The sequence below is a fragment of the Staurois parvus genome, unplaced genomic scaffold (genome assembly GCF_062004578.1).
Source record: "Staurois parvus isolate SC_StPar_1 unplaced genomic scaffold, SC_StPar_1.0 ptg000423l, whole genome shotgun sequence".
Lineage (NCBI taxonomy): Eukaryota > Metazoa > Chordata > Amphibia > Anura > Ranidae > Staurois > Staurois parvus.
This window is the reverse complement of record NW_028318219.1, coordinates 3,200,313-3,223,934: the sequence shown is the minus strand read 5'-3', so window position 1 is coordinate 3,223,934 and position 23,622 is coordinate 3,200,313. Positions and strand designations below refer to the sequence as shown.

Here is a 23,622-nt window from a genome sequence, read left to right as displayed (position 1 = left end):
TAATGCCCTAAGCACATCCCAACAATGGTGTCTTTTTATAGCTAAACTGACAAAATATAAGATGTTGAAGGCAAAACAAGAGACAAAGCCAGGCATGGTGGCGTGCACCTGTAATCCCAGCTACTTGAAGGCTGAGGCTTTTGGATTGCTTGAGTCCAGGAGTTCTGGTCTATCCTGCACTGGGTGTCCGCGCTAAATTCAGTATCAATATGGTGGCTCTAGGGGAGCCAGGGGCCACCAGGTTGTCCTAAGGAGGGGTGAACCAGCCGAGGTGGGAAACGGTCAAAACCCCTGTGCCGATCAGTAGTGGGATTGCACCTGTGAATAGCCAGTGTAGAGCAGCCTGGACAATACAGTGAGACAGTCTCTAAAAAAGAAAAACAAATGTAAAACAAGAGACTAAAAATTCAATTTTCTTCCAGGCCACCCCCACTCTAGACCTACAACTATCTTAATGTACAGTTCCTGCCAACATTTTGAATTAATAGATGGTAAAAGCTTAGAACTTCTGCCAGATTCTTACTATTGTTTGTGTCCCCATTGGGGAGGATTATTCCATATTTCTGTCTTGTTGACAGGGTGTCGGAGGTCAGGAAGTGTTTGGATATCTTTCCAATAGATACAGAGACAACACAATAAATACTTTTGTCACGGGGTGGAGAAGAATTAGAACATCTGTTTTTTTTTTCTGAATCTGATATGAAAGTGACATACCAGAATGGTAAAGTCCAAAGTAAGGTTTTACATGAAACAATAATTAGGTGCATTCAAGAGCCAATGCATTTTGGGGGCCACATATCACCCTCTTAATCAGGACTACAGCTTAAAATAAAAAGTAAGATTATTATTTATATTCTTACTTTTCATGTTATGTTGTAGCTCTGATAAAGGGGGAGTTGTATGCCCCCCAAAATTCTATATAAACCTTGCTTGGAATAAAACCTTACTTTGGACACTAACATTCTGATGTGGCACTTCAATTTGTGCATGGTAGCCAATCAGCTTCTAACTTCAGCATGTTCAATTAAGCTTTGACAATAAAACCTGGAAGCTGATTGGTTGTTATGCAGCGTTGCACCAGATTTTGCACTCTCCAGTTTTAATAGGTCTCCCCCATTGTCTTTACATTCCAAGGTCTTTGTGGTAGTGCCCCAGTGCACTGAAGCAGCCTGCACATTATCCAGATTCCACACAGGCACACTTTCAGCACAAAAAAATAAACTGTTAGTAATAAAGAATTGCATACATCCTTATGTTCCATTACCATCAAATTGCTACTCTATACTATATCGCTAACACCATCTTTAGTCCCTCCCCTCACGCCAGGGTACTAGGTGTAATCCTAGACTCCAATCTGTCCTTTCAGCCCCAGATCCAATTGCTGACAAAATCATGTAGACTTCACCTCCGCAACATCTCCAAGATACGCCCGTTCCTAACCCCGGAAACTACTAAGCAACATATTTACCCCCTTGTCATATCACGCCTCGACAACTGTAACTCCCTTGGCCTACCTCATTGTAGACTATCCCCCCTCTAGTCTATCATGAACACTGCTGCCAGACTCATCCACCTCACTAACCATTCCATATCCGCCTCCCCTCTCTGCCAATCCCTCCACTGGCTCCCAGTTGCCCAACGGATAAAATTCAGAACTCTTAACAATGACATATAGAGCCATCCACAACACTGCCCCAATTTACATAACCGATCTTGTCTCTAAATATCACCCAAATCGCACACTCCGCTCCTCGCAAGACCTCTTACTCTCTAGCTCCCTTATCTCCTCCTTCCATGCTCGTCTCCAATACTTCTCCAGAGCTTCTCCCATCCTCTGGAACTCCCTACCCCAATCTATCAGACTATCAACTACTCTACTTGCCTTTCGGCGATCACTGAAAACCTTTCTCTTCAGGGTAGCCTATCCCGCCGTCTGCTAATTGTGGAATCCTCTACTCTTCCAACCACTCCATTCCCCACAGTGACTACCTATACTGTACCTTTCACCAGGGGCGGACTGACCATTCGAGAACTTGGGCACTGCCCGAGGGCCCGGGGTCAGTAGGGGGCCCCATGAAATGCCCCTGGTACCTTTTTATAGGGTTTTTTTGAGTGTGGGCAAGGACACAGGGGCCCAATGATTCCCTATTGCCCGGGGGCCCCATTAGTTTTCAGTCCGCCCCTGCCATTCACCCCTCCCTCCTAGATTGTAAGCTCCAAGGAGCAGGGCCCTCAAATCCCTCTTGTATTGAACTGTATTGTTACTGTATTGTCTCCCACTATAATGTAAAGCGCTGAGAAAACCGTTGGCGCTAAATAAATCCTGTATAATAATAATAACTAGAAAAGCTACAATTTCTGGGAAATTGTATGAAGTGTTCTTGCCTCCACCAGTAGTCTACAACTGGAGTGGTGTCACTCTGCTGCCTGCTCACACACCTGGGTTCCTATGGCAACTCACTCTACAGCAAGGGCAGAGAAGAGCGGTTAAAAACAAACTGCTCCAACTTGCTCACTTCACTGGCGGTTGCCATCTTCAAACAGTTGTAGTTTAAAAATTATAAATCCTATACTGAAGAGCTTTATATTGTGAGAATCGCAAGTCCCAGACCTACATTTTGATGCATAGTATGTCTCTGAAATATTAAAAATGACGGCACAGTTGCAGTTTAGAAATTGCCCTTCAAATTTGAGGTGGCTAGAGTGGAGTTTCAATGAATGCCAATGGGCGGCGTGAGTTGCAAACAAATGGTCATATTGTGAAAACTATCAGGACTATGGCTTAGCCGTGGACATTTTTAGTGGCAGCAGGGATAGCTGAACGTTTTGATATAAGATTTGTGTAGGTGGGCTTGAAAATGAGGGAGTGGTGGCAGTTTAGAAATCATGTCCTGATTTTTCAGCTCACACTCTAGCTTTTGTCAGCTCCCACTCTAGTTTTGAACACTCCGCCATTCATTCCTATGGGACCAATTCCACCACAAAAACACAGATATTTTGTGAACCATTCAGCGAAACGTTCCACAAAGTAATAACACACCAATTGGGAACAATCCGCAAGTTTCGGTATATTACTGTCTATGTAGTGTAAAAACTGTGGGAGGAGTTATTTGGCTATAATAATAAGAATATATATGTGAGATAACAATTAGTGGTCTTGCCATGCAAGAACACTTAATAATATACTTCTTATTTCTGTCTTTTGTCCTGCCCAGTGACACTCTTTTGTTTCAATTGTTTTCCTGGTGTCACAGACATTAACATGACATGGTGTCACAGACATTAACATCAAGGGATGTTCCCTTGTCCCCAATATGGTCAAATAAAGCAATAAAAACCTGAAAGAAGTTCAAGCCCTTTACCATCTATTCAAAGCAAATACATACTTGAATAAACTTTTTAAATATAAGAAAATGAATTACTCATATCTAGGGCAACAAAAAAATGCTAATTTTCCATACAGTATGAATTTTTTATAAAATTGTTACAAGAAATGCAAATACAGAAATAATCACCCTCAGAAAGTTTATAAAGCGAAATAAGATCTGATATTACGCTAAAGCAAACTTTTCCCCATCGTGTCTAGGAAAACATTTTTTAAGCAATGAAGATTAAAATAGAACACAGAAGATAACAAATATGTAAAATTTAACTTAGTTTGAGCATAGCGAAGAAAGTGTTAAGGGCATGATAGGTAGGGGGGATATCTGTGGTGCCCCCTTCCTTGGTGCTCGAAGATCAGGTTTAATGGTCAATCCAGGACTGGCCTGATATCTACATAAACTTTATAAATAAATGTATTGTAGCACTTTTTTATTCTGCCACCTATTTAGAAAGGCACCCCAAGGCACGAGTATAGTAGCTGTCAATGTACCCAAAATGAATTTCGCAACAACATACATGCTGTTTAGTTTGGTGAGCTGTATTACAAAAATGGAGCAGGCAGGGGCGGACTGACCATTTGGAAACTCGGGAACTGCCCGAGGGCCCGGGGTCAGTAGGGGGCCCCATGAGATGCCCCTGGTACCTTTTTCATAGGCTTTTTGAGTTTGGGTAAGGACACAGGGGCCCCATGATCCCCTATTGCCCGGGGGCCCCATGAGTTGTCAGTCCGCCCCTGGAAGCAGGTATGTTTTTTGGGGGTACATTGACAGGCCATTAAAAATGTATAACTTGCCTTAGCACAACGCACGTTAAATCACATCATAACACACAACACAATAACGCATGTACAATAACACACCTCAACGGATTGCAAAACTGGACAGGGTTCCTTAAAAAAGCCTGCACTATAGATTATCTTTCAGAATTCTTATTTGGAAAATGCTAGCTGCCTGGGTTCAGTACAATCTGACCTAAGACATGTTTAGATTGGGAGTTATGCTTTTCCTATGACTTTACTACCTGCATACTTGCTTCATTGGCAACCACTGTATCATTCTCAGTGAAGGTCTCCTTGAATTGTTTATGGTCTGGGTTACTGGAGGTGAAGTACAGTAGTAGAGTGTCCTTCGCCTACATCATTTGTATTAAGATATGCCCCTCTTTCCCATCTCAGAAAGCTGGATGGTATGTAGGAGATGCAGCTTCTTGTTCAAGTGCCATTCAGTTAAAGTATATCTTTAGATCAGTGCTAAGCAATCCTAAAGAGATGGAGATCTACCTGAACAACATAGGAGAAGTCAAAGATCAATGGGCTCAGTTTCACCTCCTAAAAATTCTGAAGGACCCTCTGCACACTGGTATATACCCTTTCAAGCAGACTCTGCAATAAATAGGGATATTTAGTTCACACATATTGCAATACATGCTTAAGCTGGCCAACTGCGTCAAAGTAATCCCTCTATGGCCAGCCCTACTCTGCCCTGGCTACCCAAATGCTGCTGTGGACACAATGCTAGCATAGGGGAAAAGACACAGTGGGGAGAGCTACAAGGTTCAGGTCTGGCTACTGACCCAACAATACAACAAACGAGATCCCTGTGCTCAAATCCCAACAGCTAGTGCATGCATTTATCCATCAGGTGCTAAAGGGGTGTAACCACATATTAACTCTCCTTTTCACCTCCTCACACCTAATTTAAACCTCTAATTGCCGAACTACTGTGTCACAATTGAATGCATTGCACAGCAATCATGGGTTTAAATCAGGTGGTGAGGAGGCAACATATCGCTTCCTCACCACCTGTCAAACACACTTGGATTGCTTTGTACAATGAAAACCAGCGCAAACCCACATATTCACTTGCATTACTCAACTTGAAAAATCATTTTTTTGCTAATAAAGATATATATAATAAATTATATATAAATAAATTAATATAAAAATAAAAACATTAAATTAAATTCATAAGTCCAGTGACAAAAAAAAATCAAGTGATAAAAAATCGAAAAAGTCCCAAAAAAATATATATATATTTAACAGTCCCGTGACAAAAATAAATCAATTTATAATTATCATTGGATTCTTCCGTGTTACTGATCCCTTCACCATCCACCAGTGCAGAAATCAACATTAACCGCACTCACCAGATATTAGTAAATCACACGCCTTTCAGGAATATTAAGGGCTCCTGGACCCCCTTTACTTTTGTGAGACCTCCAAATGCTGTTTCCTCTTATATTTGGGTACCTCTTCTGCTTACTCCTCTCACCGAATCCCCCAAAGAAAATCAGGAAAAAGAAAAGACCATAGCGTGATACCGTAGTAATCTCTCCTCCAAATAATCTCTCCAGACCACTCACATTCTTTTGCGGGATATAGCCAACCTTTTATTCAAAACAACAATGATTTTCTTCCAAAATGATCCACTTTTCAGGTACACCGACTTCTTATAAGAGACCCCACAGTCTAGTGTGCAGCAGGATGGCAGACCTCAGCTACAGACTCATCTACTAGGATAAGATGGCCCCTTGGAACGCACCGCTCGGCGTGCGCTCCACTCACCGGAAATGACGTCAGACGACGGACCAGGCAACCGGAAGTGCGTCAACGCGTTTCACCCCACCCACAGGGCGTTATCAAGACCTTGATAACCCACAGGGCGTTATCAAGACCTTGATAACGCCCTGTGGGTGGGATGAAACGCGTTGACGCACTTCCGGTTGCCTGGTCCGTCGTCTGACGTCATTTCCGGTGAGTGGAGCGCACGCCGAGCGGTGCGTTCCAAGGGGCCATCTTATCCTAGTAGATGAGTCTGTAGCTGAGGTCTGCCATCCTGCTGCACACTAGACTGTGGGGTCTCTTATAAGAAGTCGGTGTACCTGAAAAGTGGATCATTTTGGAAGAAAATCATTGTTGTTTTGAATAAAAGGTTGGCTATATCCCGCAAAAGAATGTGAGTGGTCTGGAGAGATTATTTGGAGGAGAGATTACTACGGTATCACGCTATGGTCTTTTCTTTTTCCTGATTTTCTTTGGGGGATTCGGTGAGAGGAGTAAGCAGAAGAGGTACCCAAATATAAGAGGAAACAGCATTTGGAGGTCTCACAAAAGTAAAGGGGGTCCAGGAGCCCTTAATATTCCTGAAAGGCGTGTGATTTACTAATATCTGGTGAGTGCGGTTAATGTTGATTTCTGCACTGGTGGATGGTGAAGGGATCAGTAACACGGAAGAATCCAATGATAATTATAAATTGATTTATTTTTGTCACGGGACTGTTAAATATATATATATTTTTTGGGACTTTTTCGATTTTTTATCACTTGATTTTTTTTGTCACTGGACTTATGAATTTAATTTAATGTTTTTATTTTTATATTAATTTATTTATATATAATTTATTATATATATCTTTATTAGCAAAAAAATGATTTTTCAAGTTGAGTAATGCAAGTGAATATGTGGGTTTGCGCTGGTTTTCATTGTTAAAAGTTTTTTGGTCTTTGTACCTGTGCACAGCAGCATCTCACGGGGATTTGTGTGTTAAATAGGAGAGTCCTGGGCGCTGAGGTTTTGTTTTCTTTACATTGGATTGCTTTGTGCTTGCTGAACTTGTAAATGAGCCCTTAGTTGAGCCCAACAGTGGCACCCTTAGGGCTTGTTCACACGTAAAGTTGGGTGGTGGTAAAACCATGTGGTTGAGTCGCAGTTTTACTGCCCCCAATCCCTACCCTCTTTAGTTACTGAGGCAGCAGCCAAAGGTGTTCACATTTCACATCAGGAATTAAACCTCTTGTTGCTGGGGGGGTACTACTGCCTGCCCCTCCCGACCTATTCAAGTAAATGGGGCCGCTCTGCAAACACTCTGCAACTGCATTCTTCTGCGGGTTCAAAGCAGTTGGTGAAAAAGTAACACACCACTACCTGTTTAATCCCTTGTTTGCTGTACTGCACAAGGTTGCAGGGCACTTGCAGAGTGGCCTCATTCACTTGAATGGGTCATGCTTGGCAGGTGCTGCACCCACCAACCATGACAGGGCATAGGAGCCAACACAACAGAGGAGACATCGGCTTATGCAGCTCTTGCTCCCTACTACAGCTCCAACTTTACAAGCAGTCCCTCTGCATTGCACTCTGTTTGATGCTCTGGGATGGTGGGTCAGCAAGACCTGATTATGATCTACCAGTTACCTGGCCGAGATCTACTGGTTGCTGATCCCTGCTATAGATCAAATTTAATGTAGTTTTAAATAAAGTAAAGAAGGGATCAAACCACTGTCATGTTCCGTCATGTTCTTTTGTACTTGTGACCCCCTGTGGAGATTTCCCTTTACTTCCTGTCCTTTAAACACAACAGGAAGTGAGAAGTAATCTCTACAAAAAGAGGAGAAATCACCTGTTTAACAATTTTCACTGGAACAGATGTTCCCATTGGATAATTTCACCCCATCTCTAGTTTCGGTTTTGTAGAATTTTGGATGTGTTACATTCTGTTACAGTGACAATGGACACCAAGACAAATAAAAAGGAAGAATCTCACAAGTTGGGACCCAGACATTAATGAAATCCTAATGAAACCACGGGTCATTACGTATGGGTATGACCCTGCCCCTTTGGGTTTTATAATCATACTCATTGAAACTACTGCATGCCCCTCTGATGACGACGTTATGGAAAAATACATCAGAGACATGCTGTTTGAACCTCAACCTACTGTCTTTGCCACGTAGAGCACATACTGGCTTTTCCTTTCATCTGGCCGTTGTGGATGGTGGATTATCTCAATGTAGTCACTGCACTCTTTTTAGAGGACATATTACTACAGACCAGGGGCAGATTGACAACTCATGGGCCCCCGGGCAATAGGGGATCATGGGGCCCCTGTGTCCTTGCCCAAACTCAAAAAAGCCTATGAAAAAGGTACCAGGGGCATCTCATGGGGCCCCCTACTGACAATAGGCCCTCGGGCAGTGCCCGAGTTTCCAAATGGTCAATCCACCCCTGCTACAGACACCTGGTTGGCGTTTGCATTGACCATCACTTCCAATATTACCGGAATCTTGGATGCTGCTAGATGGTGAGACTGCATCTTCTACTATCGTATTCTCAATGGAAAGCGTTTATCTTCACTTAGTGCTGCAGATCTATTCCAGCCTTTCTCAACCTTTCTACTATGGAGGAACCCCTAAAATAGTTTTTGGATCTTGGGGAATACCTATTAACATTTTAGACCTAGGACATTTGCATAAGTAGGTTATAGAAACTTAAGCAGAATAAAGAACTGGGTTTACCTAATAATGATGAAATAAAACAAATAAGGCCTCTATCAGACAGGGCAGACTCCACCCTGATCAGCAGGGCTTCCGCTCACAGATCCCTTGCTGATCGGAAAATAGAGTGGGTGGATGACTTATCTGTTTCTGGCTCAGCTTCTAGAGCCTCCCTTGCTCTACGGGCGAATGGGTATAAATGGACTTCCTTGTTCGGTTATGGGGTTTAAAAGGTCCCGCTGTGTGAAAGGGCCTAATAATAATGGCCAGAGTGGAAACACAGACTGTGAATATTGAAGTGACCTCTTCCATTGTTGATGAGTGTAGAATAACTCTTACACTGATGGTCAGTGTGGAAGTGACTCTTTCATTGGGTAGTCAGTGTAGAAGGAATCCCTCACATTAGTGGTCAGTGTGGAAGTGAACGTTTACACTGGTGGTCAGTGTAGAAATGGCTTTTTACATTGGTTATCAGTGATGAAGTGACTCTTTACATTGTTGGTCAATTTGGAAGTGACTTTTTACTTTTTTCATCAGTGTACATGTGACCCCATACATTGTTACATTGTTGGTCAGTGAAGAAGTAACCCTTCATATTGATGCTCAGTGTAGAGGTGACCCCTTACATTGGAGGACAGTGTAGAGGGGACTTTTTACATTGATGGTCAATAGAGAAGTGACCCCTTAAACAGGTGGTCAGTGTAGAAGTGACTCTTTACATTGGTGGTCAATGTAGAAGTGGCCCCTCAAATGATTGGTCAGTGTGAATATGACCCCTTGTATTGGTGGCAAGTCTAGGCAGGAGATCAATCTACAACTGCTCTCTTCTCAAATAATCCCTAAGAACCTCTGAAAGAACCCCATGGCTCCGGAGAACCCTGGATAAGCATACACAACATTTAAATGCTATGCAACCCACAATGGCTGATTTCAGTGGTCTTATTTGTATGCACAATTCAAATTAACTGTATACCAGCATATGCTAGCAACAGTAGGTGACTCTGTTTCTTAGATGGATAATGAACGTTTGTCACGGACAACATCTGTTGGACATTAGCATCTGTGAGGCTCTTATGCCATTAATATAACACAATCAAATCTACCTAAGCTGTGCATGGATATTTGGAAATGTCCCTATATGAAAGCATTTTACCCTTTTATAGGACTGATTGGGTTCATGGCCTTTTTTCAGAGAGGCTATAATTGACAGAGCGGAGGAATCTTTATTAGCAACTTATGCCTTCTATTTGCATGCCTGCAAAGTGTTGTGTCTGAGACGTGTAAGTTGAGACCTGTTGCACATTAAAGTCCATCAATATGCTAAGGGACTATTCCAAATGGGAGAGAAATAATTCTGCTTGATGTATAGTATAAGTTTCACACACTTCTGTGTTGGATCTCAAGCAACATTGATTTATCATATTCAGATACAACTTTCAGTATGCAAGTGGTAAGGTGTGATGCCTCTCATCTCCGACTTTTATATTTGAACTTAAAGGAATTATTGATATGTTATGAATGCGATCATTATATTGAGTTTCTTATGAACAAGCCAATGCAGTATTATAAGCAAGTCTTTTTATATAGGTTGGTTACATATAGTTACATAGTTAGTCTGGCTGAAAAAAGACAAAAGTCCATCCAGTTCAACCATTAAAAAAAAAAAAAGTTTTAATCCTATACCCACAGTTGATCCAGAGGAAGGCAATAAACCCAGCAAAGCATGATCCAATTTGCTCCTGCACAAAAAAAAAAATTCCTTCCTGATCCCCCGAGAGGCAATCGGATATTCCCTGGATCAACTTTACCTATAAATGTTAGTATCCAGTTATATTCTGTGTATCTAGTTGAAATTTGGGGTTTGATATTTTGCCTTTCAGGCCATAATAATGTTGTAAAAAATGCATTGTAGATATTTACAGTATATATGGTGGTGACAGTGTAAGCTTTTTTAAAGTAATATAGCCATCATTGAAAACATGTCAGAGAATATAACCCATCACCACACTATCCAAAACTTTTTAAAACCTTGTACCTTAATTACACTGTATGTAGACAATACTAACGGCAACCTTTGCTAAGAAGTTGGATTACACATTTTAAAATGGCAGCACATGTGACTGGATTGAGCAAATACAAAGGCAAAGGTGGGCTATGAATGGGTTTTACAAATGCAGCAAATCTTAATCTTACCTAACTGATTTCAGTAGACTGAAATCTGGTTGTGATGGGCCATGTGGACATTATCAGACTTTTTAAATTGTATCTCAAGCTCAAATCTTTTTCTCTTTAGTTTTGGAATGCATGGGTTGGTTTTGAAATCCACCATCAGGTTTTTATTACTCTGCTGGTGATAATCACCCATACCTCCCAATCCTCCTAGTTTTGGGTTTCAAAGTAAATCCTGGGGTCCTACAGCTCTACCCTGTGTTTCAAGGTGCTGAAACACTTGTTCCATTATCTGATGTCTGGAAAGCCTTTGACTAGCATGGTACTCATGCAGGAAAGTGGGGAAGTCTGCTATCTCCTCTTCCTGCTTCTGGTCAGGTGCAAACACATCACTGCACTGGAACTATATGGGAAATCTGATGAGATGTCTGCATGGAAAGGGGGAGACGTGGCTGCTGTCTTTATTGGGGGTATCACCAAGAAATATTTCCTTCACTGAAGCAGGTACAATTTTCAAACCCATTGACACTGGGCATTTTTTTTTGTGCCATTGATTCCAAGACATTTTGTTTCCCACTGACGCTGGGGCAATTTTCTCTCCTGGGGAGTTTTTCCCTTACACTGACACATGAGCATTTTTCACACCACTGAAGCCAAGGCATTTTTACTTACTATTGATTCCGGGATATATTTCCCACTCACTGATGGTAGGGTGATTTTGCCTCCCATTGATGCCTTGCTATTTTCAACCTACCTCTGATGTTGAAGCATTTTTGCCTTTTACTGTTGAGTCCAGGTTATACCCCTTTAAGCCATGTCCAATATTTAGGCCATACCCACTTTTCCACACAACACGTAGCTCTTATGTTAAAGTGATTTTAAAGGCAAATATTTTATTTTTTAAAATAACACGCATATTATATTTACCTATGCAGTGCAATGGTTTTGCACAGAGTAGCCCCAATCCTCTTCTTCTCGGGTCCCCCACCAGAGCTCCTGACTCCTTCCCCCTGCTGAGTGCCCCCATACCCCCATAGAAAGCAACTTGCACTCCTGCGCGCTCGCTTCAGAACAGGCAGTGCGTGTCCATTGACACATAGAGCGTGGCTCGGCCCCACCTCCCATTCTCTCCTCTCTGGTTGTGTTTGACAGCAGCGGAAACCAATGGCTCCCTCTGCTGCCTCTCTGTCCAGTGAGGAGAGAGAGAGAGATGCTGCTCCAGGGCACATTGCTGGATCCAGATCAGGCTCAGGTAAGTATAAGGGGGGCTGGTGGGGGGGAGCTGCATGCAGAAGGTATTTTACCTTGATGCATAGAATGCATTAAGGTAAAAAACCTTATACCTTTTTAACTAGTTTAAGATCTTCTTGATTTCCATATTCTAAAGTTGGGAAGTATGGATTCCCCCCTCACTCCTTGTGTTGGTGACCCTTGTCCATTGATACAGTAAGTTATAGAAAATGCAAACCAGGAACAGGAATAGATTGGATATCTTCCAATGAAGCACTTGCTTCCAGTGACAACTGTCTTAGAGGGGATTTCCCTTTTTTGGAGTGATTTCCTCTCACTTTCTCTTGTGTTTTCAACACAAACTTTGCTTTGTGACTTGCTTACGACTTCAGTGCAACTTGCTTATGACTTTTGATGCAACTTGGATGCCTTGCTTGCCACTTTGATGTTTTGAGACTTTGGCCAATCATAACAATACAGAGTGTGACACATATTATTAAACAAAACCTTCTGAATTAAAACAAATGAATACAAATGAATCTGTTGTTTTTGGATTCATTGATATTCCTTATTATTGTGATTAGGAGATTCTTGTACATCCAAATTTCCAAATAACAAAATTTTGTCCAAATTTCAATTCATAATGAAATGAATCGCAAATGTCTAAATACATATACCATCCGTGAAGCTGCAGTCGGTTTTCTCTAAGAAATAATAGTAAGTTGCCTTTTTCCTCCTCACTTCAATCACTGACAGCTTCTATCTCCTGGCACCTTCCAGAGAACGCAGGCAGGGCGGTTTCATAAATATGTTTATGTGTCAGTCACGGCTGCTCCTTTATGGCTTGTCAACGTGTCACCCGGTGTAGATTGTATCGGCTCTGTCTGGTGTACAGCCTCGCTGATGGCGATTAGACTGTCTTTCTCCCTGCATGTATTATTCCTCCTCCTAGAAGTGAGTATACCTTCATCATGTCATCTATCCACATGTTCATAACAGGGCCAATTGTTATCCTGTCACTTGTCCCTGAATAGGGTGTCACACTTGCTGCACTTGATGACACTCTGGCTGCACACGATTTCTCCCTGTTCTGTTTATGCAGCATATCTTCACATGTAGGACGCCGACCCTTTTCTCTCTGTGTAGGGTCAGTTTGTGGTTGTCCTTGACTCTGTGTTTTGCGTATTGCCGTTTCCTTTATCTACAAACTAATAGGGGTTCAATATAATGTTGCTTTTCTTAAAAGCTATTAGGGAAGTTTGTGAAAATCTTTAATTACCTACAGAATCATTATTGAATTGGGAAAGAGGCTCATGGTAAGTATTCACCAAATATAAGGTGTTGGGCTGATTGGATGATGCTAAGCGCTAAAGCAATGCCACTGTTCATGATAGCTGAGCGTAAGGTAAAGCAGACTTCTTAGAGCATTTGAGGTTGCATAAAGTGGACATTCAATTTGTATATGATAAGATATAGTAGTAAATGATTAAAACCCCTTGTGAAATACACATACTCTCAGCTTAACCCTCCACAAAGATTTTAACAGTTTACAGAACAATTAATCAAAGTGCTATTTATTATGCCCAGCACCATCAAAACCACCCTTAAAGCTAACGTATCCTGCATACATCTATTTTTCCATATGACAAAGCTTCACAATCCATAAACCAGCATATAATTTAACAGAATTTAACTATGATTTATTGGACATTGAATAAGATATACTTATTATATGATGTATATACATATATCTGATGTACAGTACTCCCAGGAGGCCTAATGTGTTTTATTAGCCTTCTGAACATTATGTTATAGGTACCATGTTTGGTGTCTGGGTGGTATTTCTTTTCTACATTAGTGTAACGACTTTTAGGAATGTAACTCCATTACAGTAGGAGTTATGGAATATGAAGGAAAGTAAGTTTTGAAATGTATGAAAGTTCAGTCTTAAGTCAATATAGGACACTAGCCCAGTCTCACAGATGTGCATTCCTTTTACAACTTGACTTTTTAAGACAGAACCTCATCAGAAGTCCTTTAAAAACCCTGGCTAATGGAGGTTATTTTGCAATGTAGTAGGTTATTTTGTCAAATGTGTCTTAGGCTGGCTTAAGATGGCTGCTTATGCAGAAACAGTAGACTTTAATTTAACCATCTTCTTACCAGCTTGCACATTTTATGGAAAATGAAGGTGGCATTGTGTTCAGTTCCTCTTCCCCATCCTTTCCACACAGTTTGGGGTTCATCAAACAGCACTTTTGTCACATACCTGTCAGTTTTTTCTTTTTTATTGGGGAAATTTTCTGTCTTGTATACATACCCTATCAGAAGATTTTCTCTTTATACTTCTTCTTGTGACTATTCACTATTTTTAGTTTTTCCTAAACTTTACGCTTAGTAAGAATGGTCAGCAAGACAAATAGAGTACATCTCAGTAACCAGTCACTGTTCCTGCTTCCCACATGTGATTCTGCATTGTCACCCTGTCATACATTTGAAGATCTTCCTTCTTTTCTTGTTCTGGTGACAACTCAAAATTTTTGAGTTTGAGAAAATAGAGACCAGAATTGCTAATACAATGGGTTGCCATTGGGTTGCCCCCACAATGGTTCAGACGTCTCAGTCTTCCTAACCCCCCTCCCCCTTTGGTCCCTTCTTCAGGTTGTGTATTATGCATATACATTATGACATTACTGTATATTCCTTCTCTATCTATATTACCCCTTCTCCTTTTGCCTTTCTATCCCCTCCCCCTTCTATTTTATTAGGCAGGTTTTATGTTGTATGCCTATGTGTGTGTATTTTCCACAAAATCTACTTTGTACTGCAGATGTGTACAAGTGGAATTTCAGTCTTAACCCAAGTATAAACCTTCTCTAAAGATATTCCTGACCTTGTAAAGGAAACTTTTCTATACTTACCTGTTATGAAGCTGCTCCACTACAGTGTTTTGTGTGCAGGAGAGAGCTAACAACGGCTGGGAAATGCCAGGGAAATGACATGACCCATAGACGTACTATGGGGCATTCGTTGTCGGCTGCCTCTCCTACACACAGAAGCAGCCACTGACAGCTCAGCCTGAGCTTGGACCAGAGCAGCTTCAGAATAGGTAACTATAGGGTTCTTTTCTTTACAGGATTAGAAAACAATAGGCTTAGAACAGAAATGGGAGTAGGTTTAGCCTTAGTTAGTTATTGACTGGAATTCAACTTTAATGAAAAGAACTGAACCACAAAGTTTTGGATTTCCCATAACTTTTAGACCTGGGTCACCAGGACAAAGAAAGGGGTACATCATCTCTGAGAGGATACAGATGGCATTACAAAATGCTGCTATTACCTTTGTTGCCCACCTCTGTGTGCCTCCCTGAACCTTTTTGAACTAAGAGCTTGACTTCCTGACTAATTGTTGACCTACTGAATAAGCTTACTTGACTGCAATGCTCATCCATCAGTTTTAATTATCTATCAGCCAATCAACTGGAACTGGAATAAGTATGGTCAGTAAAGTAGGAGAAAGGTTAGAGGTCCTGACGTGCAAACTTCTTCCAGGTCGGTGTCTGAAAATATTGAGATGAGAAGATCATGCGAGGATCAGTGTGACGATCAGTGTGACAACCAAGCAACTAGCAGAAGACTTCTCAGAAGAAGAATTTAGCACTGGAAGCCTCCATGTATCTTTTATGACAGGTTACTTTTAGCCCAGGAGCTAAAGAGGTCTGTCCTTTGGACGAAGTCAACTCACCCCACACACAGGGACTCCCTTCCTGTTCTTGTTTGCACGTTCACTAATGCCCATGACCAGGAAGGACCATGTTCATGTGGATTCAACATTAAGGTGGCACCCCATATTTAGAAGTGAGCTGTTCACCTGGTGCAACTGTACTGTACTTGAGGCTCCATACTGTGAATGACTCTGTCCCATAATGCCACACACCTTGTCCTGTGGAATGTAGCATTTAGAAGCTAACTCCGCTGAGCCTGTGTTCTGTTCCACCAGTCCAGCTTTCCTAATCATCTCACTTCCAGTGACAGAACATGGGTTTCACCATGTAGAAGCACAGACCTCGTGCGTGCACATCTTGACTTCAGTAATTCCTCCTGTACCTGTGGCTAGGGCCACAATGTCTCTGCCATGTGCGTTTGGTCCTGGGGCACCGACTGCTAGGGAGGGAACCAACAACCTGATTCTCTTGCTATGAGAGAACCCGTTACCCCCTGCCAATACTGTTACTCTGCTGTCTGGCTGTCATATCATTCCTCTAGTGTTGGTAACCCCTTCTAACTACATGTCTTCTTCTTCACCTCACCTGTGTTTAACAGGCCCTCTTCTTTGTCATAAGCCAAATACCTTCATGCACCCCTTTGAGTAACTTCAGACAAGGCATGAAACAATTGATGAAACTTTACTGAACATTTTGGTTGTACAGTCCAGCAACATAAAGAAATGCCCGCAGCGATAAAAGAAGAAAATAATTAGCGAAGGGCAGGCATGACTAGGCCCAGAGTGGGAAGGAAGACATGTGAGGGGTAATGATTGTTTAGAGTTGGTAAAGGATAGCTGGGGGATCTGGTTGGTAGAGGAGAGTGTAGGTGGGGTCTCCTGCACTTTAGGGTGGGGTGTTCTGGGGAGGGGCGTCAGTTGGGAGCTGGACATGGGAGAGAGAGCTTCCCTCCCGCCCGCCCTGTTTGGTGAATGTTGTGTTCCTCTTGGGGGGGGGGTTAATTTGGTTCCTGGGCGGTGGTTGGTCTTTGGAGGCGGTTCTTATCTTGGAGGTACAAAATGGTGTGGGACCCATCGTTGGTATGGTGTGCCCGGGAACATTCCCAGTTAACCGAGGTTTAACTGGAAGGTGGTGGTGCTGCACTGCGAACAGTATGGTTGTCTCCGAGCTGGTTGGTTGCGGCTGGAGGCCTAGTGGAATATGGTTGTCCGCAGGTGCATTTCGGATCGTTTTGGGGGTGCTTTCAAAGACCAATGACAACTCTTTATGTTTTCTGTTATAAGGAATGGTTGATGTGTTTAAACTTGATTTGTTAATAAAAGGCTGTGCTGGCCATTTTACTCCAAAATTGGTGTTGTGTTTTCTGTAAGTATAGTAAGTAAAGGGGATTGGTATGGAAGGGTAAAGGGTAACGGTGGTGTAGTGGGGTCTGGATGAACCTATCTCGGGTGCACTAGTCATGAACATACTGCATACGTCTCTCCCTAACTTTCTAATGGCAGGCTGCCCAATGCATACCTTTCTCAAGGTAAGGGTCCTTAAAGTCTTTAATTCAGCAGAGTCCTGCCTCTAGGTGAACTTCCCTTGAGGGTGCTTCACAGGTTGCTGTGGGCTGCATCTTCCTTTCTGTCTCTGGTCTTCCCATCCAGACCATGTCTAAGCAAGCCTGAGCAGAGCCTTCCCCCTATTTACTGACAACACAGGGTGGAGGGCAGAGCCTAGAAATGCCTGGGAAAATGCTGAGCCTAGCTTAACCCCTTCCTACCTGGCCAGCCCAAAGAATTATTTACCTCACCACAAACAACTTGTAAGTACCTGCTTACATGCCTTAAAATTGGTACGGTTTTCAAAAGAGTTACTCGGATTCCAAAGCGTGGAGCTGTTCCCTTTTAGAAAAAACGTTTAAACTACATGAAGAAAAGCTGACCGTTGTAAGCAAGTGTGCTTAAATAGAAAAGCATGTGAAATAAAAAAAAGAATTCTTATGCTCAATAATGTCATTATCCGTTTTAATGCCACCGCCGTAGGTAATACGGCGTGAAAGTATTAGGATGTAAACAAACTCGCAGCTGCAGTAGCATTTTGAAGAGTCAGCTTCGGGCTTTCCAATAGAAGCCACACACTTGTCCTGGGCTCACCTCAGTCCTGTGGCAGCTCGGGACATCCAATTTAGCCTTTAGGATGAAGAATGAAGGGGAGGCGAGAAAACTCTGTTTTTCCATCCTCCCTGTGAGGCACAAACCCGGAAGCACGCAGCTCTGAGCTGAGCTGTCAGATCTTGGCCGTTGTGGCTGCGATAAGAACAGATCCAGTACTGTCTGGTATGTACTTTATCTATTAAAGAATAGTGCAAAAGAAGCATTAGGGGTCTAATAGATCCATTTTGGGGACCTGTCACAGAAAAAAATATTATTGCATAAGGGCTTGTCAGCCCCCTTTGTGATATTAAAGCGTTATTCAACCCAAAACCAAAAATGTAATATAGTGCAGCTTACCAATAATTAGATGTGGTGGCTGCATTCGTTTTCTTTTCTTAGGTTTTTTTCCCCCCTCTGTTTACACCTGGTGATCTGGCCAGTAACACACCTCTTGTATTAAAGGAACCCTACTCTGGATGAATGAACACAGGGACAGCAACATTTTCAGTCTGGGGGGGAGGGCAATGTTAGCTGCACAAGCAGATTTAAATACACTAACAAACTGAAACCAGACTAAAGCTAATATTTTATAATCAGTTGCAGCAGTTTCTTCCTTTATGGATGAATGTTTTACATAAATAAATAAAAGCTGATCATTGTAAGCACCCCTGTCAGTGTTAAATGGTCTATCTAATCTCTGTAACTGATACATTCTGCTGGAGAGCCTGTTCTTTTGAAAAACAACAGATTTACTGGCTGGATCATCAGATGAAAAAAAAAAGGAAAGAAAGCCTGAAAAACAAAATGAATGCAGACATCACATCTAAGAATTGGTAAACTGCTATATAATATTTGCTTACTATTGGGTTTAAAACTGCTTTAACCCCTTGGCGCTGGCACCTCCCAGCCCTTTAAGGGGTTTGTGGTGCCGGGAGGTGGGGCAGGGTTTAGGGTCATGTGACCGCCGTGACAACCAATCACAGCGGTCACATGACCCTAAACCCTGCCCCACCTCCCGGCACCACAAACCTCTTAAAGGGCTGGGAGGCACCGGCGCCAAGGGGTTAAAGCAGTATTAAACCCAAAAGTAAGCACAAGCAGTGATCTGAACATTTCTGTGAGGTGTCGGTAAATGTGACGGTGAGCGTGTAGGGCGCGCGCTCTCGGCAAATGTTATGTTTACATTAGGTACACAAATATGTGGCCTCTCGGTGCCAAAGCTCAGCCACTGAGAGGCTGCATATTTTCATACGCCCTGCGCCAAGGAGATAATAAAGTAAAGTGCAAAAAATGTTAAAAAGTATAAAAATAAAATATGATAGAATATATAGAAAGAGATATATTTTAAAGAGTTATGAGTTACTCTAAATTGAGGAGCTGTAAAGGTTTTTAAAGTTGCCTATGGACTGTTTTTGGTATCATACTTTGTTACTGCGGGCACAGACAATTTTAGGTCTTGACATATTTGGTATCTATTTATTGAACTCGGTCTCAACTTTTATATTTTATAGTTTGGAGATTTAATGGTACTTATGTTCATTAGATTTAGTTTGAGTGTGGTTTTTTCTTGTAATTCTTATATTTTAGCAAAAGTTGCATGATACAGTATATACACATGGATAATGAAAAGGTAGGATACAAGTAACGGAACCTGGGATGCCCTTGGGCCAACTACAAAGATTACATATCGAACAAGGAGGAGCGGGTACTAGAAACTGCATACTGCAATTTGTTTTAGCATAAATGGATAAGAATCAGAATCACCGAGGGAATCTCGAGGGGCAAAAATGGAAACACTAAGTAATAAACAAAGCGCCACATAGGCACTGCATTGTGAAAGAAAACCACAGTATCCAATTTTATAAGATAGGTGACAGGATTGGGATACGGAAAAAAAAAGGGGGAAAACAGGGAACGAGGCGAGAGGAGAGAGTGGAGAGAAAAAAAAGGGAAAGAAAGAGATAGAAAGAAATGGGTAGGGGGTAAGGAGAGACAAGACGATACCAACAACCAACATACAAAGAAGAAGGGTAGACACGCATGGAAAGAAAAAAATGGCATAAAGCTGTAGAGAGTACTGTCTCTCTTGCCCGAGGTCAGGATGTGGTCAAAGTGATACTACTTGGTCTCGGGAGGAGATTTCCCGAAAGTAGGCATCAGTATAGGCAAAATACTACCATGGTCAAGGAAGCCTTGTATTTCTTTATTGGGCAGTCGGTGAGGTGCAGCAGGCACGCTGCCAAGTTGTCCAGGTTGTCCACGATGTTGACACTTGTAAGATGTTTGATAGTGCTAGTCACCATCCGCCAGAAGGGTTTAATTTTATGGCGAGCCCAAAAGATGTGCAAAGTGGTGCCCCAGTCAGAGTTGCATCTCCAGCATAGAACCTGGAGATTAATGCAATGTATTGTCGTAGGAACCCTGTACACCTATTCAAAATTTTATAGTTGGTCTCCCGGACACTGGAGGCTATGGAGGATTTCTGTGTAAAATTAAATGGACATACAAGTCAGTCGTCCATTTAGTGAGATAGGTTGGAGTGAAACTCTCTGTCGGGCGTATTAGAGCTGAATAAAGAATGGAAAGACAATGACAAATTGGTTCCCTTTTGTGACAGATGTTTTCTAGCTCTGTGAGGTGGTGACGAATAGCTGGGGGACGTGAGCTGCGATGGAGGTAATGTCTAAGTTGCAGACTGTTCCAAAAGTCTAGCAGTGGTTCCGCAGTGGAGGCCAACGCATGGGGAGAGAGAGTACCATCTGGTCCCAGGAAGTCCCAGAGATGAAGACGTCTAGAGGACGTCAACTGTCTGAACTGGGGGTTATCTAGTCCCGGCTGAAACTCCAGGTTCCTCAACAAGGGGATCATAAGCAACAGCAAAGGGGAGACGGAGGAGCTATGGAAGGTCTCCCGTGAGATCAGCAAAATGCTACCCAGCGTGGGGTGGTCTGTTAGGTCTTTGGGCAACTGTAAGGAGATTCAGTGCCCTGAGAGTTTTCCAACTCCATTGCCACCCAATGCTTCGCCTCTATGTGACAATGCCAGTCCACGAGCCTAGTTAAGTGAACCACCTTATCATAGGCTCGGACATCGGAGAGGCCAATTCTGAGCCGGCGTTTGGGAAGGTGGAGAAGCTGGAATTGGAGGTGAGGCTTCCTATGGGATCAAATGAACTCTCAAAAAAGGTATGTACCCTTTTGAAAAATGAGGGTGACAGGCAAATTGGGAGAGCCTGGGGGGGATGTAAAGGATCCTGGGAAGTAAGGTAATTTTAATTGCATTGCAACACCCAAACCATGTAATGGTGAGGGAGTGCCAGTGGAGCAAATCTGTGCGTATGCGATGAATCAGAGGTTCAAAATTGGCCAAGTTGAGAGTAGCAGGGTCAGGGGTGATGTTGACTCCCAGGTAACGTGTCGGTAGGCCATTGAAAGAAGGGCAGAGATGGTTAAGGACATCTTAGGGTACTGAAATATTGAGGGCTGAGGATTTAAAGAGATTAATTTGAAAGTGGGAGAGTGCCCCAAACTCTTGGAGGGAGTGAAGCATGGTTGGCAGGGATACAAGAGGATCAGTCAGAAAGAAAATCATTGAGTGTGTTTTTAAAATAAAATGATAGGCTTGATAAACCATGTAACACAAAAAATTGCAGCTAACACCATTTGATTCTATGAGTTCTCTATTTCAGAAGGGTTTAAGTGTGTTTTTGTGTACAAAATCGCCATTTAAGCATGTGTGTTAGACGGAAAAATGATTCTGGCAGTGAAAGGGTGTAGTTTCCAGAATACTACAATTTGCAACATTTTATCTCATAATTTTATTTTATTTTTATATCTGTTTCATAAGTGGAAAAAATGCCTATTGATTTTCCCAGTATTCCTGTGAGTTGACAACTTCCTGTGCTCTCTACTTGTGCACAAGGAGGGGTATGAGATGAGGAGGGTAGTGGAGATGAAGAAAGGGCTGCATTCTTCGTAATCCATCAGAAATGATTTAGGCAGGGCTGACGCAATGGGGTAGATTTACTAAAATTGGTGCACTCAGAATCTGGGGCAGCTGTGCATGGTAGCCAATCAGCTTCTAACTACAGCTTGTTCAGTTAAGCTTTGGCAATAATACCTGAAAGCTGATTGGTTTCTTAGCAGAGCTGCACCAGATTTTGCACTCTCCAGTTTTAGTAAATAACCCCCATGTGCTTAGGATTTCAAAACTCAAAAGAGACTGGGTTTGATTTATTAACATTGGAGAGTGCAAAATCTGATGCAGCTCTCTACAGAAACCAATCAGCTTCCAGGGTTTTTTTTTCAAAGTCTAATTGAACAAGCTGAAGTTAGAAGCTGACTAGTTTCTATGCAGAGCTGCACCAGATTTTGCACTCTCCAGTTTTAGTGACTCAACCCCACTGTGTTATCATGTCTAAGGGAAAGGTAGAAGCATACTATATTTCTGGCCCATCAGCAAGTATTTTCTGTATTTTCTCTCTTATTATAAATGTACATCTTGCCCTCCCCCTCCAGTGCTCTTTGTTGGCATGGATGAGTAACTGCCAAACCTCTCATCACATAGACCTGTAGTGTGGAGATATAGAGCAGGGGTGTGCCTGATCAGGTCTTATAGATTACAGAGGCACCATTCCAAACTCTGGTGCCCATTGGATTACAAACCCATATTTATTTACACTTCACAACCACTATAGCAGGAAATTAGAGGTAAGATTATGAAAATGGAAACAAATAGTACAATGTTTATATAGCTGAATAACTATTTCTAGGGCTTAATGTAGGTTTTAAGGTCTGGACAGTTAAAGTGGTTGTAAACCTTATGCAGGCCATACATGGGTTGAATTCTGAACAAATTTTCTTTAGAAAATCAAAAATTTTGTGTGTTTTGTAATCCTATGGTACCGCCATTGATTTTGAAATTCGACCAACTAAGCCTTCAATTTCACCTCATGTAGACTGTCACCTACCCTCCTCACCTTTAGGCGCACCCTGAAAACCCATCTCTTCAGCGAAGCCTACCACGCCCTCACCTAACAGCTAATCTCCTCCACTCCTCCTACCACTCCGACCCCCACAGCCATTTCCTCCTGTACCACTAACTCCTCCCTCCTAGATTGTAAGCTCCAAGGAGCAGGGCCCTGGAACCCCTCGTGTATTGTATTGTTACTGTATTGTCTCATATACTGTCTCCCACAATGTACAGCGCTGAACAAACTTTGGCGCTATATAAATACTGTATAATAATAATAATAAATGTTACTAAAGAAAAGAATTTTCATAGCTGGGAATCTTCTTTTCTTCCCAGGTCACAGCTCATGCTCATTTATTTTTCGATTATTTTTTTCCCATCATTGATTAGAAATTAATTTGTTTTTTAAAAAAAATTCTAACATGCCCGATCACTCAAATTCGATGGCCGCACAAAAATCGGCCAATGTTGTGGCCTACTAATGGTGCAAAATTTGAACGAAAATTCTATTGGAATTCAACCCATGTATGGCCTACATTAGAGATGAAATATGAACAAACCTAAATAGACAAAGCACTGGTTTACTTTAGAGGCGTAAAACATACACAAGAGTACAAATGTTGGCAAGGCAAGTACCTCCTCTAAACTGGGATGACCAAATAACTAAAGGCAGGCGGAAAACTGGTCTGATTGCAATTGCCTTAAAGGTCAGTATCTATAATCCCAGCACCACATTA

At 42.1% G+C, this 23,622-nt stretch overlaps 1 protein-coding gene and 1 pseudogene across 3 annotated transcripts in view; both read left to right on the top strand.

Annotated features, from left to right (window-relative positions):
- GRIK5 (glutamate ionotropic receptor kainate type subunit 5) overlaps positions 1-23,622 on the top strand; it is a 535,332-nt gene that overhangs the window by 187,787 nt on the left and 323,923 nt on the right. The gene's annotated exons all lie outside the window — the stretch shown is intronic.
- LOC149454575 (signal recognition particle RNA) lies at positions 88-370 on the top strand (annotated as a pseudogene).